The sequence below is a fragment of the Panthera pardus genome, unplaced genomic scaffold (assembly GCF_024362965.1).
Source record: "Panthera pardus isolate Hobbes unplaced genomic scaffold, ASM2436296v1 HiC_scaffold_10, whole genome shotgun sequence".
In the NCBI taxonomy this organism is placed as follows: domain Eukaryota; kingdom Metazoa; phylum Chordata; class Mammalia; order Carnivora; family Felidae; genus Panthera; species Panthera pardus.
In genome coordinates this window covers 16,361,950-16,382,515 of record NW_026526655.1, presented here as the reverse complement: position 1 = coordinate 16,382,515, position 20,566 = coordinate 16,361,950, and positions in this window count along the sequence as shown.

The window sequence follows — 20,566 nt, the reverse complement described above, 5'->3', positions numbered from 1 at the left end:
AGCTGATCTGTTAGTAGCTGTGTGTCTTCGGGTAAGGCATTTAACCTCTCTGAGACATGGTTTTCTCGTGTGTGAATTGCATGTAGGTTATGTGATTCTTCTAAAAATTGAGTGAATTTTGTAGAGTACCCGGTGTGGTCTCTCACGTGCGGTAGACAGTTATTATTACTCTCAAATAATATTTTACTAATAACTTTTTCATAGTTAATAACTTAATATGAATCATGTTATATCATCAATTTAATATTAATAATTTAATGTTGTTAAGTGGGCAATCATTTATTCAGCTTGAAGCTCCCCTTCCGTGAGGAAAGTAGGCATTGTGATTTACATCTTAGGCTCCCTGAGAGGGGAGTGTTGTATTTCAACCCCTCCTGGAGTCGGGAGGGGAATAACTTCTCAATTCTTCCTTTCTTTCCTTGTTGATTTGTTACAGCTCACATTCAACCCACATTCCTAGATGGTACAGTTGGATTTGAGCCTAAGGATTACACTTATCTCCAAATTTAATAGTTTCAAAAACAATTAAGTGAAACAGGTGTGGGGAACCCAACGCCCACCACCAAATCAAAATATCTGCGATCATGAATAACCGATGCTCTGTCTGATGACATAGCCAAGAAGGTACTCCTGACCACAAGCTACCGCCTGAAATAAGGTATCCTGAAACAACATTTGGTGGGCCTCCTAAAGCTCCCAGAAAACCCTTTTGGAGATTTCATCCTTTGATTCCGAGACTTTGATGTTAACTCTGATGCAAATAAGAAGGCAGGACTCTTGTGAGCCCTTAACACCTGAGTGAGAAAAATGGCCCCAGAGCTCAGGTCCTGACCAGTCAGAAGAGTGAGGGCAGGACACAGAAAAAGGCCTTTCTGAGTCACTGAGAAGGAAACAGACAAGGAGTTCTCCAGGAAGAAGGCTTTTCTGAAACTTTGGCACTGGACCCGAAGTCTAATTCAGCTTTAACAAACATTTGTCAACAGAGGTTTCTTCTCAGCCCTGATGATGCGTGATACCTACCACATGGGGATGTGGGGGCTGAGCGGATACCATCAGGAACATTCTGTCATCCTCAGGACTCCTAAAAGGGTGGTGGAGAGAGAGAAAGACACTCAGTTCAGTCCTGGGACAGCTCTCGATCCCAAGAACTGAACATTTTGTGGAGAAAATGAACCTTTGTGCAAGAGAATTTGGAGGAGATCATTTGCATCGGGTTTTGGCTGCATTGGGAACAGGAGTTAAACATTGAAACTATTTTACTTTGTATTTTGCATGAAATCCTTGCTCGCAAAGAAACAGAAAATGCTGTTTACTTGGAAACCTTCAAAGAACACCTATGAAATGGTGTCCACTCAGTGTAACTCAAAATGCCAACATAAGGCTTCAAGTTACAGTGATTAAATACTTCGATATTTAATAGTTATATTGATTTATGATCATTTAAAAACTTGAAATTATAGTTGTTTTATGATGAAATATTAATGATAATATATACGTGGATAACAGAAACTGGTACAATTTTTTAAAGCCATTTTTACCAGAGAAATAATTATCTAGTTAGACAACCAATTTATGGAAGTCCTGTAATAGCCCTCTTTTTTTCCCCTCCTGAAAAACAATGTGTAATTGCAATGAAATGTTGTAGGAAAAAGAACATAACCATGAACATACTTTATGATTTACTGCATAATGAGAATGTAAGTTTGGAAACCTAACTTTTCTTTTCCCCGTGATAGTCTAAAGCATTTACAGAGTATTTTATGTCCCAAACATTTGGTTTATAATTTCCAAAGATCTCCGAATATTCTGACAACGTCTAAAATGACACATAATGCATTTCCTTATGTACAACATAAATCCTGTAAATGCTTGCTTAGATAATGGAAACTTAAAAGTGTATTTATAGAGGAAATGTTACTTTTGAAATTATATTTATGTATCATTTTTGTAACCCAATCATTTATGCCAAACCGTAAATAGGGAAAGTCTTTTCTTTAAAAAAGATTAGGCCTCTTGACTGTTTATGCAAAGGGGCTAAGAGGAAACTCAGTCAAAACTCCGAGAAAACATAGCATATGCTCTTTTCTGCATCACATACTATGGGAGTTCCACTGTAAATTAATGAAACCTTATTAAAATCAATTGAACACAAATACATTCCCTATATAAAGAAATACAAGGGTGAGATTCATGAACAGGGTTCGGTTCAGGTAGCGTTATTTGGGGGCATTCTGGATGTCTAATGTTGAAAACAATGAAGAACGTCTATAAAATAAATGCCAGCTCAGGAGTGTATGCATAAACCTGCATCACACAATTTTAAACGTACTAAGCAGCCCTCTGCCCCTAAGTTATAGGTAGGACCACCTTTTCTTTGACCTTGACTCTATCTGCACAAATAGACTGGGGTAAATTCAGACAAAAAATGAGTTTTATTTGAAGCAGAGGGGTAAAAAGAATTCAGTTAGTAGTGGATCATTTGACTCAAAGTGACATCTAAAGTATATCAATTCAGGAGCCCCTGGGTGGCTCAGTTGGTGAAGCACCGACTTCAGCTCAGGTTATGATCTCGCGGCTTGGGAGTTCAAGGCCCGCCTTGGGCTCTGTGCTGACAGCTCAGAGTCTGGAGCCCGCTTCCAGATTTTGTGTCTCCTTCTCTCTTCCCCTCCTCCACTCGTGTGCTTGTTCCCTCTCTTCTCTCTCTCTCTCGCTCTCAAAAATAAATAAACATTAGAATTTTTTTTTTGAATCAAAACATGCACAGGTGGTTATGAGGGAGATTCCAACATATTTTAACTTTAAGAGTGAGGTCCTCTCTCTGCAATTTCAACCGGCCTATTTATATTACATTGGACACTTATAGAGGTCATTGAACATTGGCAGGAAATCAGTCAAGTCTCTTGCATCAAATGATCAATTGACTGCAGCTCAGTAAAGCTGGGCCCCATTTCCTCTCATTATGCTCTAATCTGAAACTTTTACAGTTTTCCCTCGGATTGTTATCGTTTAAAATACTTTGATAAATGCCTCCTTGTATCCACACCGCTTAGCAGGCCACCCTGGTGAAGCGACACACGAATCTAAATTTGCATTGCAGAAAACGCTGCAAAAGTAATAGGACAATTTAGGAGGCTTTGGGCCTCTCCACTTCCAGCTGTCTTCAGCAATTTACTTCTTGTGCCCCTTTACAATATGTATTTATGTGTTGCAGATTTATTTATAAACTTGGGTGCTGTTTCAAAAACCTGACTTCGATTAAAAATAAGATTAGCTGGTTTTCAAACTCCTAAAGCCTTCTCTGTCTGGACAGGTCTGTGATTTAGAACCTTCCTCTTGCTGTGTTCTGATTTAATCTGTTCGGTTGTCTTTTTTTCCCCATGTCCACCTACACCCAGCTGTCCATCTTCCTGCAACCTTTTTGCTGTCAGTCAAGTGACAGTCTTCGATGGAAGCTTTGTGCACCAAGGCCTCCTGAGGCCCAGCACCACATTTAGATAGAAAAGGGTTGGGGGGGGGGGATATAACCAATTCTTCTTGGAAAACTGGGGGTGGGAAAGTACCAGTGGGGGAGTTTTGGCCCACAGCCCTTCAGAAAAGGCTTTCTCAAACACACGCAAAAATGCAAACACATATACGAAACCCCCACATCTGTAGCCCAGCACCAACGTGATGTGAAAGCACCCTGGGAGGGCAAGCATTCCAAGGCTTGTTGATGCAAAGAATAAAGCACCCTTGCTGAATTTTATCAGGGGTCAGAATCCAAGAATAGACCTAGTTTCTCTCCTAGTGTGACTGATCACATGTGTCTAGCTTCCCCGTCTTGGATTGACCGATTCTTAGCCGACTTGTAAGTACTAACATCTCTGCATAAAAATTGCCTGGGTATATTTATTTTTGCTAATTGGAGAGTAGCTGGAGGAACGTTCTGCATATGGCTTCGTGTGGATTGCATCCTGCACCGTTTAACGTCTTAATATTGGGAGGAGGTCGCACCCTATAATACGAAGCCACACTTTGGAGACATTTCTATTTGTACAGCAGATTACTTCCCTGAAAAGCCAGATAGGTCATTAGCACAAATTCAAATTTTGATCTCTAGAAAGAGAGCCTGAATTAAGATGTGGGCCTTATTTTAATTACTCTGTTTTTATTTGGTGCCATCGGCATTCTGGTTATAAGAGTCTCTTAAATTTGACATCATTTTCTCAATCCGCTGAAGTTGCAGGATCTTTAAACAAAATGTTCCAGGTTTATGTTAAAATCACTGGGAGCCCTGATATTCTCTAAAAGTAAACAGATTAATTTTCACCTTGTCTGGGGAAATGAAACATAGTTGCCTCTGTTTCCACTAAGGTGTATGTCTTCCAAAATATTTTATACACTGTAACATCGTACAACATCGTCATGTATTACATTTTACTTTTTGTACTAGCTACATTCAAGTTCTACTTTTAATGCGTTCTTATTTTTGTTTTATTGGAGGTAAGAAGATATAAAACTAAAAAGTGTGATGATATAAATTTGAATATTATAATTTCCCATCCTACATATAAATTGTTTTGCTGTCTGGGAGCATTGCTGCTTGTAACATTTGGGTTTGTCTTCTAGCAGGCAGAAGATAAGCCGCAGTTGTTCAGAGGCAAGAGTATAACCAATAAGCCTGAGTCAATAACTTTATAACCCTGGAGTTTATTTGGGATGTTAACACAGATGCTTGGCAAATCCATGGGGAATGTTCGGCAAATGTTTGATTCACCAGTGCCTTAAACCTATCAAGTGTAAAGCCAATAATTACCAAGAAAACAATTTTGTGATTTTTCTTTTTTCTTTTCTTTTCTTCCTTTTTTGCCTGAACACAGTTAATCTTCAAAATCAGTGACTCTCTGGTACTTAGTATAAAAAATAAAACCAGTTTAAATGTAAAGAATTCTGGGAAATTATATACACACACAGCAGAAGAGTGGCAAAGAGAGCAGCCTTTAACTTTTAAAATCAAAGCCTTATTATTGATTGTTCTCAGTTTACATAGATCTTTTTCAAGGATAATTTACCTGTATATCATTCTGTAATGTGTTTTGCTCTTCATGTTCTGATAAAATACACATGCATAATTTAAATGTAATATCACTTAGAGTTCAACTTTTTGACGGTTGATCAAGTTTCAAAATGATGAAATCGGTGAGAACAAATGAAGTAATACTGGGAATTAATATTTTAAAGCTCTGGAAACCCCCAATAAATTACACTTGGTTGCAGGTAGAAAGAAAGCTTTTAGTAAATTGTCTTCTTAGTAAGATGATGCCCAAAATAATATTGGTCTTTAGAATTCAGTTTGGGTTGATTTGGTATATTTCAGTATGAAGCGTACCAGGAGGTTATCTGTACAAATATCACACACACACACACACACACACACACACATACATGTGTGTGCACAAACTCACACAAACCCAGAAATACTCTTGGTACTCCACTAAGGTCATTATCCCTAAAGAACAGACCTTCGTGTAATCCTATCTCACCTTCTAACTCAAAATAAAAGCAATTTATATGGGGAAGGGGGGAAGGACGGTGGATTGTTAAGGAAAAAAATAAACTCCTTAAAAATCGGCATCTGTATAAAATTGCTTCTTTAAACCTCAAAATAAGTTATTGATTTTCTCTTTTAAGTCCCTAATATTGAATTTCGCCTTAATTCTTTCTTCACCATAGAAAAGCGTACATTTTTCCTTTTATGTTCAGTGTATTTAATTTGGAAGTAATAACCAGAAAAGATGAATTTCAGTAGGTAGTCAAACTGTGCATGGAGGGGTGTTTTCCTATATGTGTATTCATAATTAAATCAGGGTATAATTAATCTATGAAATAAAATTGAGCTAGCTGATGGTAAAAACTTCCCCAAAACTTTTGAAGGTTTGCTTCTTTTGTGTGACCACGTGAGATTTGCATTGACTCTCCTTATGAGGCCCATTCATTATAGCCATTTGGGGAATAAATGTAGATTTTCACACAATTACTTGCTTGTTGCCACACCAAAATGAATGGCCTTATGTTGTACCATATTGGACAAATGTGCCCACTTCTGTAAACAGAGTATCTAATTACATTCCCCATTGTCTCCGCAGTCAACTTTTGATTTTAGGAGCTTGAAGATTGTCCCCAAAAGCCACTGACAGTGCCTTTTTTGCTAGCTGATTATTTGCCCTCAACAAAGAGAGGAATAAAATCCCAAACAAACGCAAATAGCTTAGCTATGTGTTAGCAAGTACGCTTAAAAGTTAGATGGTTTAGAAGATTCGAATTGCTGATTAAGATGAGATTTAGAGAAACTGATGCTTTAAAGTCATTTCCCCTTGTTCTCACTTTTTTCCGGAAGTCAAAGTTAACTTAGAATTCATTGACCTTTTGAAAATATTGTCAGAATTAGGCATTGCACAAAAATCTATTTCTTCATGGTATGGTGTAGCAGAGCCATATACAGACTCGACATGGGAGTTTTTGACCATTTGATTGACAATGGCATGTGATTTCTAACATCACTGAGACTCAAATTTAAATGATGCACTTTATAGCTAAAGCAAGAGAAGGTGCCATTTACTTAAAGGACACTAACTGTCCATCTGGCATTCAACCTCATCTCAGCTCTCATGTTTTCTGCTCTTCATCTCAAACACAATCATTCTGTCTACATTTTCCACATTCTAGTAGAGAAATACATGCCCTAGTGAGAGTCTCAGTTTCTTAATCTGTAAAATGGGGTTAATAATTGTGCCTACTTCGGGATCGTTATAGGGAAATAAGTGAGATACTCCACCTACTGCCATAAACAGAGGACCAGGCACTAAATAATTGTTTTTTTGTTAATAGTATTGTATCTTAATTTGGTGTTCAGTGAGTGAGGGGCTAAATAATTGTGGTAAGCCATTTTTTTTAATTCCACTATATTTTTACAATTTAATTGTCCAGAGGATTTTTTTATATTTTTTAATGTTTATTATTTCTGAGAGAGAAAGAGAGAGCATGAGCAGGGAGGGGGGCGCGGAGCAGAGAGAGAGGGAGACACAGAATCTAAAGCAGGCTCCAGGCTCGGAGCTGTCAGTAGAGAGCCTGACATGGGGCTCGAACCTATGAACCTTAAGATCCTGATCTGAGCCGAAGTTGGACGCTCAACTGATTAAGCCACCCAGGCGCCCTTAGGAGATGTTTTTAAAGAGCCTGACAACTATTTCTCTGCCGATGATTATATTTTGATTTGTTACTAGTCTTAAATTCAGAGTTGGACTCACTGGTGGTCCATAATGGATTGCCTTCCTCCCATGTCCCATCTCTTGTAGATATTAATCTGTTTTTAGATTTAGATAATCCATACATTAGGCTTCTTCTATTGCAGAATGTGTGTGCACATGTGCAAACTGCTTTTTTGCCTGACTGTCACAAAGTATGAGCCATAACTTTTTCTCCTAGACCTGAAATTTACATGGAAATATAGATATCAGTCAAAACGGCTCTTTCTCAAACACAGATGACCAACTCTTAATTCGTGGAATGTGGATTCTGTTTATGATATAAAAAAGCAGAGTATGGAAATCAAGCGATTTAGCTAAAGGGGCTGCAAACACATGTCAAACAATAAAAGGAATGCCATATTAGAAAGCAAAAGTCCTGGACTGTTGGATGTTGGAGAAGTGTTGCCTCCCTGTGAGCCTCGGTTTCCAATCTAGATCATCAAGATGGTTCCTTTCAACTCTAAAATAATATGATCTCAGTTCTAGCAACTTCCCCACTTTTTCCTTGGGGAAGAATAAAGCTTCATATTCAATCACTTCCAAACAATTATCTACTATTCATGAACAAAGCAAACATCGAGTGGGTTGTATGAAACTTGATGTTTCTGTGAGTAAATCCTTTTAATTTCTGTACAAATTCTGTAAGGAGAATACTTAAAACCTATTTTGGATTTTACATTAAAAAGCTCCGTTTTCCAAAATGACACATTTAAAAACTCAAGCGTGTGAGAGAAATATATGAAATGTTCCATGTAATTAACTTCTGTTATCGTGTTAACCTTTTATTGTGTTTATGAATGCAAACTTATGAATTCATAACTCTCAGAGTTAGAGGGTCTTCATAAATAAAACAGCCCACTTAGATCTGCATGTTTCAAAAAGCAAGGCAACAGATGGATGCATTTTTAATTAGTCAATCCATTGCTATCTTTTGGTTAGAAAATTTTCTTGCAGGTTGTACAAAATCTTCCGCTGAGTACAAAAACAAGGACAATCTCAGAATCACAGGTTTCCTGAGAGAACTATATATTTCAATACTTTGATAACCTATTCAGATTTTGTATAGTGATAAATTAAACTAAATTATTGGTGGAGAAACAAATCAAACAAAATAATTTGAGGTTATTGTCAACCTGAGACATGAGTAAAATTAACATCAGTATCTAGTTTCTTTTATGTTTACTGATTTTAACAGAGTTAAGCAAGCCAGTATAATCCAATTCAATTCAAGGCCGTTTTTGCAATGCTAGAAGGAAAGAATCTACAATATTATGCTTCAGTTTTTAATCTGCATTATACTGACAAATAATTGTGGAAAAAGATGCTCTCTGCTTTGGAAAACTTACTACAAAAATGAGAAGATAATCTTTATCAAAAGAAGCCAGATGCAAAATTGTGCCAGGTTTTCAGAGATTATATTGGGTGGTTCCTAATTTTAAATGCTGTCTTTTTCTAAGGAGAAAAGAAAAAAAAAAAAAGTAGTCTATCAGATTATCTTTTCATATGCACAAAGTAAAAGGGAATGGAGAAATAAAGTAATTATTTCCATAATTCGGGCACTTAAAACTTTCTTCTAAAATACCCCAATGATTGATATGATAATTTTGACTGAATTAATCAAATTACTCTTTCAGACTTTGCCTTCTCATTACGGGAGTAGATACAATCTAAGTGTGGATGTAACATTTATAGATGCAGAACACTGAACTCATAGGTTACAGTACCTTTCAAGATTCATCCAATTATACATAATCACTTACCTTTTGGCAACATAGATAGTAACAAGTTATCATCCTCTTCTCCAAAAGCACCTATGTTAGAACTTTTCCTCTGGGACCCTGTAGCGTCACTCTACAAGAGTTCCACGTGTGACATTAGACCATTCTCGCCATACAACTTTTGCCAACCGCTGCGGCATGTACAATATACAAAATACAGGTAATGACGTAAACATTGAGCTTGGAATTAAGTGCATGAGTTTAATTAGATTTTATCGGTCCATTCAATAAAGTGTGTTAATGTCAAGAGCTTGTAAGCATCTTCAGAAGCTACAAACACAAAAAAATAAAGGATCAGCCCTAAATCGGAAATTTGTTTCTGTAGAAATCTGATGATGATTTTGATAAAGGGTTCATTTTCATTGACCACGTTTTCACAACTTTGTAAGTTAGCAACATAGTACAAAAGGGGAAAAGAAGTTTGCAAAACCTCTGGATGATCCACTAGTAAACCCAGGAATAGAAACCAAGAGAGCTTCTTGGAATCTAGCGTCATTATCTTCACGAAAATTCCACATTAAAAAAAAAAAAAAAAAGAGGTGGGGCGTCTGGGTGGCTCAGTCCTTGAGCGTCAGACTTCATCTCAGGTCATGATCTCAAGGCGCCTGGGTTCCAGGCCCACGTCCGGCTTTGCCCTGACAGCGAGGAGTCTGCTTGGAATTCTGTCTCCCTCTCTCTCTGCCCCTCCCCCACTCACACGCACGTTCTCTCTCTCTCTCTCTCTCTCTCTCAAAAATAAATAAATAAACATTAAAAATAGAAGAGGTGTACCTTTTGCCTTTGGAAAATGAATAAGAGACAGATTTGTTGGTCATGCCTGAGGAAAGATGTTTTAATATTCATAACAAAAGAGAAGACAAAAGACCTAGTTAGCTTAATTTTCCTTCTTTTTCGCTGAAATGAAGAGATAGGCTTTCAAAATGGAAAAGGAAGGAACAAAGATTGAAAATTTAAGCAGCCAACATTTAAGCCTTGTGTTAGGTGCTCGGCTACAGTGATAATGAAAGCAGATAGCCTCCCCAGGACGGGGGAAAAGAAAAGAGAGAGCAACTTCAAGTAACTATAAATCTTCAAGTGCCATTCAGTCCTTCCCCTGAAAAACAAAATAACTTACAGGTATGATTGTGGAGTCATGGTTGATCATCTTTAAGACACCCTGAGAATGAATGGGATATGAAAAAAGTGGCAAGCGACCTATGGCATTCTGCTATTTGCAGAGTGAAAAGGCTAGACTACAAAAATGAAAAACCAGTAAGATTAACAATGATCTCTGGCAAAATGTCCTAACACTCCTAACAAGTTGTTAAAAATACAGCTTGGGAACATATAGGGATGGAAGGGAGGATCGCTGGGCATCAGAATTGTTTCATTAGGGGTGCCTGGGTGTCTCAGTCGGAGGAGCATCCAACTCTTGTAACAGACTTGTAACCAACTCTTGATTTCGGCTAAGGTCGTGATCTCACAGTTAGTGAGTTTGATCCCCACATCTGGCTCAGCACTGAGAGTGTGGAGCCTGCCTGAGGTTCCCTCTCTCCCCTTCCACCCCCTCTAAATAAGTAACTTTTTAAAACTTTTAAAAACTAGAATTGTTTCACTAAACTCAAGTCACACCTCAGTGCCTCACAAACTTCTGGCACATAGTAGGTACACAATAAATTGTGTTGACGACTCTTCTTTTCTGGTGGAATAGTTTGATCAGATAACACCACAGCGTATCTTTATTTTAGAAAGATAGTTCACAGGATTTCTCATATCGTAATGGACAAAGTGGCTCTGTCCAATTTAACACATTTATCAGTGATTAAGATGAAATCGGAAGCCAGCTTACCATGTCTTGGGTACACAAGTGAGAACAGCTAATTTACGGAGCAGGAATCGGGTTTTAAATGATCTCGGTCTACTGAAACAGTGGAAGAAAGCCCCAACGTGAAATTTACTGAGATCAACATAAAGCCTTGGGTTTAGATTTTTAAAAATCAATTCTATAAGTCTGTGATTAAAAAAAAAAATTATGACTTCATACCAGTTTATGTGAAGAAAAGATCTGTTAGGTATGGTGGATGGAAAGCTCAACACGTGTCCGCCATGAAGGAGAAGAGGTGATAAAACAAACACAATCTTGGGGCTAAATAAACCAAGTTCCCGCATCCAGATGAAGCGATGGAAGCTACAGTCCTACTGTCTTCTACGTAGCGTGTACCACATCTGGAGCTGGTTGTCCTTTCTTGGATTCCACATTTTTACAGGGACGTTGACAAATGACCAAAATCCGGAGGAGGGCAGCAAGGATGCTTGAGCCTTGAGGCCATGACTTGTGAGAAATTGTTGAGGAGAGTGGGTCATGTTTAACAAAGAGAAGCTTAGCTTAGCAGACCATGACAGCTGTCTTCAAGGAAATGGAGGGCTGTCATGTGGAAGAGGAGAACCTTTACTCTATTTTGTTCCAAGGGCAGAAATGAGATCAGCGGGTAGCTTTTACAAGGAAACAGATTTCTTGTCAATGTGAGAAAGGAAACTTTCTTACAACTGGGGTTTTTCTCTATCTGATGTTCTGTGAAGCAGTGACCTGCGAGGAAAGACTCCTGCAGAACCCGGTTAACCATTTATCAGCGTGGCTTGAAGAGGAAAATCCCGCTGAGAAAATAGAATTCCTTCACCTCTAAGAGCATTCGTGAAATGATAGCTAAAATAAACAAATTGCTTGGCCTTCCAGAAAGAATTCGGGCTGGAAGTTTTGCATGGGATGACTGCTATTGTAAATTATGTAAAGATCAAGGAGGCAGTATTTGTCAAAGACCTGGAAGAGGAATCTGTGATCAAGGACAGGGCTGCTCATACAAATATAATATAGACCATATATGTGAGACACCTCTGTTACCTGAAATGTTTTGGCGCTGAACTTTTAAAATAAAAAGAGCTAGGTAAAATGAACTTTAATTATATATATTTTTAATGTAACCCCACGTATCTGAAATCTTTCCATTTCAATAGGTACTCGAAATTAAGAAATGTATGGGGCTAATTTACACTCTTTTTTTTTTTTTTTTTTTGTATTGTCTTTGACGACCTTTGTATATAGGACGCCTACAGCACGCCTCAGTCCTGATTGATCCCGTTTGAAGGGCTCAAAACTATATGTGGCGAACGGCTACTGCCCTGGGCAGCAAAGACTAGGAGCTTAAGTCCCGGAGCATGGCTAGTTAAAATGAAGGGAGTTCTCAGTAAAAACCAGGCAGAACAGGTTACCAAGAAATTCCAGAGACACAGCCAAAATAAAGAGGGGAAAGCTGTGGAATGTTTTCATTCTGGCAACCACCAGAGCGATAAGAGCCAGGAATACAGGTGGAGTTTGACCGAACAGAACCGAGAATCCATTTGAGGCTGAACTGCACCTGCCCCACTCCTGGTTGCTCTGGCAACCAGACTCCCTCCCCATGCTAATGACATTATAATGAGAACATCCACATGCAAATGAATTAAGCAGTAATTACAGGCAGATCCTCACTTGTTCTGCGAGCTCCACTTAAGGGGGTGGTGGTTGAGAGAGGAGTTGGGGAGAGCCTGGGACTGCATGGAAGGGATCGCAAGAGGGAAGGAGTCTAGTTGCAAAAGAGAATGGCTATCGGGAGCCTCTACACCAGGCAATAATGTCGTGTGGTTACACATCCACGTTGCCCCATTTGTTTGGCTTTCCCCGCTTCCTACCATCACTCAGGGGAGAGAGACCACCCAGGGGAAGGAGAGGAAAGAACGGGATTGACAACAGCAACTTTACAAGGCAGGCACAGGGTTTAGGGAGGAATGCAGATTCCGTCAGCCCCACCGATTTCAAAATAAATTCTTACGAATTGTTCTGCCTCCCAACCCACCCAGGGGGAGCTACCCCGAAAAACATTGAAACTCTGGGAAAAGATAAAAAGGAGAAAGAAAGCCGATGCTTTATTCTTGGGTCTGGTTTGCTCTTAATTGCTTTTTACAGTTTCCCCAAGTAGATCAGAGCCCCATATTAATTAATAGTGAACAAGTTGAATACTGAACTTCAGAAACTCGATAACCCTGGCAACAAGGAGAACGTCTCGGATGTGGGAATAGTGAGTATATTGAGGTTTTGCATCTGGTAGCCATTTTCATGTTTCCAGAATCTTTCGGGGCCTCTCAGAAAAACAAGACACTTAAATATCTGGTGGATGGTATTTCTGGAAAATTCTCCACAACTGATCAAACAATTTAGTGCATTGGAGGGTGCGTGGCTTTAGCTATCACACCAGTAGTGACAACAATATTATTAACACGCTGCATCAGTAATATGATGGAAAGAGAAATTACACTGAAGTGTGTGTGTGTGTGTGTGCGCGCGCGGGGTGATGATCATGGTGTAGCAATGAGATTTCACAAAATCAGAGTGGGTAAATGGTGGTGAAGAGATAGTGGTGATGAGTCTAGCTTAGTCTTCAAATGTGGGTTTATGAAGGAAATAATATAACACTTTTCTTTTGGAATAAGAGTGAATAATTATCTAGTGCTTATTAGATACTGGGGACTATTCTAAATTATGCAGCAACCCTATGTGCCAGGCATTCTTGCTAGCCCATTTTACGGGTGAGGAAATGTGGTTACTGGCCCAACCTCGCAAGCGACAGAGACAAGACCTGATTCCCAGTTAGCTTGGTTCCAGAAGCCTTAGATATATTCCAAGATGTCTGCCATGGAAACTTCAAAACAATAAACCGATTTTCATTAATGAGGGTAACTAATCAACTATTTTGTTATCGAAAAGAACTACTAACGTAGTGGAATTACTGACTTGGTTATGACATTTAGGACAGAAATGAAATGAGTAGGCCAACTTGGCCAGAATGGAAGGTTCGCATATGGCCTATAGGAGGGAGGTGTGGTAAGGGTCCAACTGCCAAAGAATCCTAAAAGAGCGAGGCTCCAGAAAGGTGCCATTGAACATGGCTGATGTGAGGAAAACAGTATCTGAAGGCATTTAATTTAGCAGCAGCATGTCAGGATGGGAGGGAGAAGAAACTTGAGCTACTGAGACCAGTGAAGCGTATATATTTTTACCCAAGTGCACGCATGTAAGGACAGCAGTAGTAGGAATCAAGGAAATAATCACTGGACAGAAATGTCCAAGGAAAAAACCCAAGTGAGACTCTGGATATTAAATGGAGTGAGTAGCATGAAGAAAGCAGAAAAGAAGGACAACCCAGGATTAAATCCAGTTCATTCTGCCAAAGCGAGTAGGTGACAGAAAAGTCCTCCTTTCTGTGATAAATGAGGACAGGGTTTCAGCCTGGATGCTATTCATCTTTGGGGCCAGAAAATTCTTTGCTGTGGCACTGTCCTGTGCCCTGCAGGATGTTTAGCATCACCCTTGGTCTCTACCCACTTAGAGGCCCGCAGCACCCCTGCTCAGTGTGGCAATGTCTGCAGACATTGCTAAATGTTGCCTGCAGTGTTCTGGGGGAGAAAGGAGGCAGCGAGCGAAATCACCCTCCGTTCGGAAGCTGCACTGATTTAGGAAACAGAACGGGAGGTTAGTGGACTTTGAGGTAGTGGTGGGACAATCAGGTAAAATACCCAGGAGCCCTGGGGAGTGCCTTAATTGAAATTCCAGGGAGAGATAAGAGCCCAAAGGGAAGATGGTTTGTATTATCTTGCAAAGAAGCAACCGTGGACAGGATATCTGAAGAGAAGGTTTAAAACAAAGAGACAATACATACATAATACAGGCAGACAGACATGCAAAATAAAATAAAAGGCAGAGGCTCTGGAATAAACAAGAAAGGAAAGAAGAAAGAATACCAATGAAGGGAACAAGGAGTATCTTAAGGCCAGGAGAAGGAAGCCAGGTTGAGCAAGAAGAGAATCCCCAAGGAAGGAGCTGCTCGGAGGCGGGAGTGGGGGGGGGGGGGGGGAAGGGCTGGGGCGGGGAGGGAGGGAGAGCCTGGGGAGCTGCCAGAGTGTTAGACACTGTTGATTAGGATGTCGTGCGGGTCACAGTGATTCTGGAAAGAGAAATTACACTGAAATCTGTGTGTGTGTGTGTGTGTGTGTGTGTGTGTGTGTGTATGGGGGGTGATGGTCGTGGTGTAGAAATGGGATTTCACAAAATCAAAGAGTGCGTAGAAGAGATAGTGGTGATGAATCTGGCTTAGTCTTTAAAGAGCTTTGGTGCTGATGACTACAGGAGAACCAATGTACCTGGGGTGGGGGAGAAGGGCGAGATTGATGAAAGAATTTCCTTTTTTCAGATACGAAATCATAGAGAAAAGTTTTCCATCAGCCAGGCAGGCAGGTGCCATTGAATACAATGGAAAGGTCAACGTATTGGGGGAAAAAATCAGGGGCCTTAGTTTGATCCTTAACTTCTGGGATGAACATTGGCCTATAAACACCTGTTCCTCGAGACTCCCAAGACCAAGATGTAAAACGAAAAACAATACAAATTTGCTTCTTGGTGAAACTGGGGAACCAACTCCAAAAAACTTTGTAAGGGAAGGGGGTTATTGGCAACATACCTTTGGGACTTTTTGCTGTTTGACTCATGTAAATGTCTATTAATTTTTGCAAAAAACAAATAAATAATTTTCCTCACAGAAAGGCAAGAGCTAGAATATAAATATCATGCTTTTTTGGTCTTCTCTCAAGGAGAGAATTCTAGAATTACATTGTACACAATGTTCAAAACACATTATCCTTGGGTATGGTACTGATAAATTTGGTCTCCTGCCAAATGTCTGAGTTATTTGGTTTTTGAAGTCAGACACCCATGGTGGCTAGTAATAAGCTGAAGGGAAATATCTTAGACAATTGGCAAGATTGTGTAAATTCTTAAGTTTTTGGAATCCCCCCTATTTTTGTCGAGTTTGTCCCAAGTATCATCTCAAGTCTCCTAGAAGAAAAACTTTTCAACAGCCTAAATCTTTTATTACGGAACTTACTTCCTTTTTTTTTATTAACATTTCCATCTATCCACACATTTAGAGCTAACAAGAATTAAAGGTGCTTGCCGCATACAAGATTTGTACATTGTTTTTAATTTATTATAAATTATTCTAAAATTATGCACATTCTTGGAAACTTTTAAAACAGTTTATATGCTACTCTCTGTGATTAGGAAAATCTCCCCATTCATCACTGTAGTTACTTACCATCAGCACACCTAACATAAGCATAAATAATGCATCCTTTCTGGCAAACATAAACATTATATAAAATTCAGAAAATCGGGGCGCCTGGGTGGCTCATTCGGTTGAGCGCCCGACTTCGGCTCAGGTCATGATCTCACAGCTTATGAGTTCAAGCCCCGCATCAGGCTCTGTGCTGACAGCTGGGAGACTGGAGCCTGCTTCAGATTCTGTGTCTCCTTCTCTCTCTGTCCCTCCCCCACTTGTGCTGTGTGTCTCTCTCAAAAAATAAATAAACATTAAAATTCAGAAAATCTAAGTATCGAACTTGGTTTCATTTAACTGATTTTATGGGCCTTCATTTCTTGAGTTATGGATTACTACCTTAAGGATCTCAGAAATGTTAATCATAAAGCTTTGCTATGTTTTGTCTCTAACCTTCTTTCACACTCCCTTTTCATTTGCTCTCCAAAAAAGCACTTATTGAAAATGATTTACTGAAAAAGATTATTTGTGCGATGCCTACTAAACCATTCTGGGTGAAGCGCTCAATTTGAATGAAATATTTTATATTACAACTGACACTCTAAGATCCTAATTACACACACGCGTAGCCGTCTTGGTGTCCTTCATTCATCTGCTTCTAAAAGAACACATGTATTTCATACATATTCAAACGTTTGCACGTACTTTTTGAGGGTCAGGCACTGACACTGTGCAGTGCTAGGAATCCTGTAGGGACCAAAGTAGCAAAGTCTCTGTCGCCCTAGAGGTAAACCAGTGGGGGGGAGAGGGAGAACAAGGCAAATGCGCAAATCACGTAAGGTCATAAATGATAAGGGGAGTCGCAGCCAGAAGTGGGGGACCATGGCTGCTACAGGAATAAGATATCAGGGAAGGCCACTCAGATAAGGTGATACATGCCTAGATGATACATGCCTAGATGGAATATCTTCTCGTTGTATGCGTAATGAATATATATATATATATATATATATTCATTATATATATATATTCATATATATATATATATTCATTATATATATATTCATATTCATATATATATATATATATATATATATATATGAATCTATTCATTTTCTCTATGCAGAAAACCTGGAATGTCAGTCTCCAGGTGCCTGATCAAAAAGGCACAGATTTTTTTTTAAATATAATTTATTGTCATATTGGCTTACATACAACACGCAGTGCTCATCCCAACAAGAAAGGCACAGATATTTAAAATACTGATTAATTCCTTTTACCACAACCTCTTGTTTACAGTGAATCTAGTTACTTCAATTATAGATTAAATCTAACAAGGAAACATTATTTATAGGAAATATACATTAAGGAAATCCTTTCTGTGCTCAGGTTCATATTTTTTGGTTTGACCTGTAGTTTAAGAATTGGGTCAGACACGCTGTCTTCAGTGTGTTCAACACATCAACTCGTTCGTAAGAATTACTGATAATCACGTGCTTGATTTAGTTCTGTTACTTCTCCCACCCCACATTTTCGTCCACAATTTATAAATTGGAGCTCAATGGAAAGTTGCCATCAAACAGAGTAAGAATCTGTCATTGCCATCAGGTCCTTTTGACAACGACTACACATGATAAATATGCAATATTTTTATCGCATCAGTGCCCAAAATATAAGTTGTTTTGGATGCAATACAACATTGAAATGGTACCAAGTTCTGGAACTCAAACAAGAGAATATATTCAAGGAATGGATACAATTACCTGACCTCAATATAAATGAACTCTCCTTGCATGTATGGTAAAGATTCACAAGATGTTAGAAGAAACACGATTAGATAAGATCTAGAAAGATCTGGACATATTCAAAGGATATTGGAATGGGGTGAAAACAGTACGTGATGCCCAAATTATATGGATTTTCCCAGATAAAGTTGAAGGGCTGGCTTCAGGGTATGGTTGCTATTTTCCTAGGGTTGTTTCCAAACACTACAACTCATTCAGTCAGCAAGAGTCCCAGTGTCCCAATTATTTTGCACCCCAACAAGTTATTGCTCTGGAGAACTGTCCTTTATTGTAGTTTTTATGGGTCACTATGAATTAGTAACAGAGACACCTAAATGCACCGCAAGTGGGCTATTTATACTGGGGCATAAACAAGCCTAGAACGTGAAATGTTGGCACAATATTTAGGATATTAGCCTGTAAAATCATTGTGAACAAGCCTAGGAATTTCAGGCTACTAATATCCTCCATTCAAGTGATAAAATTTAACTGCTTGGCTTTATATTTCTTTAACCTGGTCCCAGCTAATAATTTCCCACCTTGGTTTTTTTTTTTTTTTTTCACGCTGCGTGCTGTCTTCAGTGTTCTTCTTTAGCCTTTGGAAATATTACAAACAAAAGCCACAACAAACCCGTTTGAAACCGACTGATTAGTCATCGAGCAACTAGTGTGTGTTTAATATTGACTTAGGCCCCGTGAGGGCCAAAGGGCACCATTACCCACGGCCCCTGCACTTGGAGACCCTGCCATTTCATTGGGAAGATGAGATAAAAAGAGTCCACAGAAGTGAAAGCCAGAGAACATAATACAAATTTAATTACAACTCGTTCTGATGTTTTGTGTGCGTGTGTGTGTGTGTGTGTGTGCACGCCATGTGTTCCTTTAAAATTAAAGAACAACCCTTGGATGTGACAGGTTGCTGTCACACAGTGATGCGAAAACATAGCTTATATATTTTTCTTGCTCATCTTAACCCAATCTGCATTTGATATTCCGAGATGATTACTTTCAAGCAAGCCCTGTACGGAAAACGGAAAGAAGCGGAGGGAAGCTTCGGCCTAATCTCCGTGCCTCTGAGCCGCTGTCCGCATGGGAGCTTCCGAGCGGCCCTGTGTCCCCGCCTGGGCCACGTTGTTCTGACCGTCTCAGAGCAGCGTGGTTGGGCTAACCCAATTTAGGAGCTTCGGCAACATCTGGTAGCGTTGGCATCCCTGTTCGGCTCTGATTGTCACTCCCTGTCACGGGATGAATGTGTCCCGAGAGCCTGGGGGGGGGGGGTGCCTGTGAGGCTAAAGCCGCGTTAGCAAACGTTGGGGTGGGGGGCGGGCAGAGGCATTCTTGGGCCTCCCCACGCAGCGCAGCCAGAGAGGGCAGGTGGCAGGGTGCACAAAAGTGCTGATGCCAGAAGGCCTGACACGCTGCAGGCGGTGTGTGACATCTCGTGGCTTTTGGCTGTTGTTGGGTGTGATGTGTGTCACGGGCATGATGGATGACTTTCAGATCTTTCCCATTATATCATATCTGTAAGCAATCCCCTCTTCCTCAAATGCCCTTTTGTTTCCCCACCCCGGAGCTACAGATGGCATCTACCCACACATTCCCATTGTGTGAAGCCCACAGAGGACTTGACCATTCTTCGGGGATCCTGCTCATGGTTCAGTTGCTAGCATTCAATTAAGACTTGAAATGATGTCTTTGGGCACTTTGACCTCTGTTAACACCAGAGGACTGGTAGCGACTGTGGCCATTTCGGAATTTCCAGAGGTGCCGCGGATAGAACTCATTAAGGTCTAGACGGAGAGACTCGGTAGACAAAATACACACTTCAGAATTCGCGTCTTCGTTTGAGAGACAAACATATTCTCTTTGTGCGTAAAGCCATCTGTATACACGCATGAACTCCCGACAAAAGGTGGAGTGATCTCTCAGTGCAAAATTCAGCCCAACAGTATTCATATTAGATGCAGAAGTGAAACGTACATGAGTTGATAGAGTCCAGAGTAATAGCTGCTTCTTTCTTTCTTTAGCTCAATGACATAGACTGCATGTCTCATTGATGCAGCAAATATTTTTTTTTACTTAAGAGAGTCTGCGAGGATGAGTAATGTAGAAAGGAACAGATTGGTTATGCACACAGTCTTTCCTGTTCTTTTCTTACAATTGTTCCAAGCATTCTATAAAAGAGAATACAAGCTGTAGTTATGGATAAGCCAGCGAATGAGCACAGGGATTCCTTCTGAATCGTAGAAAGAAGTCAATATGTCATCTGGGTGCTCTCAGGTTCAACATATCCCCCACGGCAGGTGCAACGTGTGGGTGGTTTAGACCACTCAAATGGAACACTCCAAACTGGCATTTAAATATTTGCGGATTGAAGTGACATTAGTTCTGGAGGGTGAAAGCCACACGGATGCCTGGAAATTGTAGATAAATTTTAAATAATCAGTCTCAGGCTCCAGGTTCCAGGTTAATTGGGTCTAGAGAGTAGGATCAAGGAGCGTACCTTGATAGTTATCAACGGAATGCTAGAATTCCCAGGAAGGGCTCCTGTGTGCACCGATAAAGAATTAAAGGACTCTTGGGAAAGTCAGTATCAG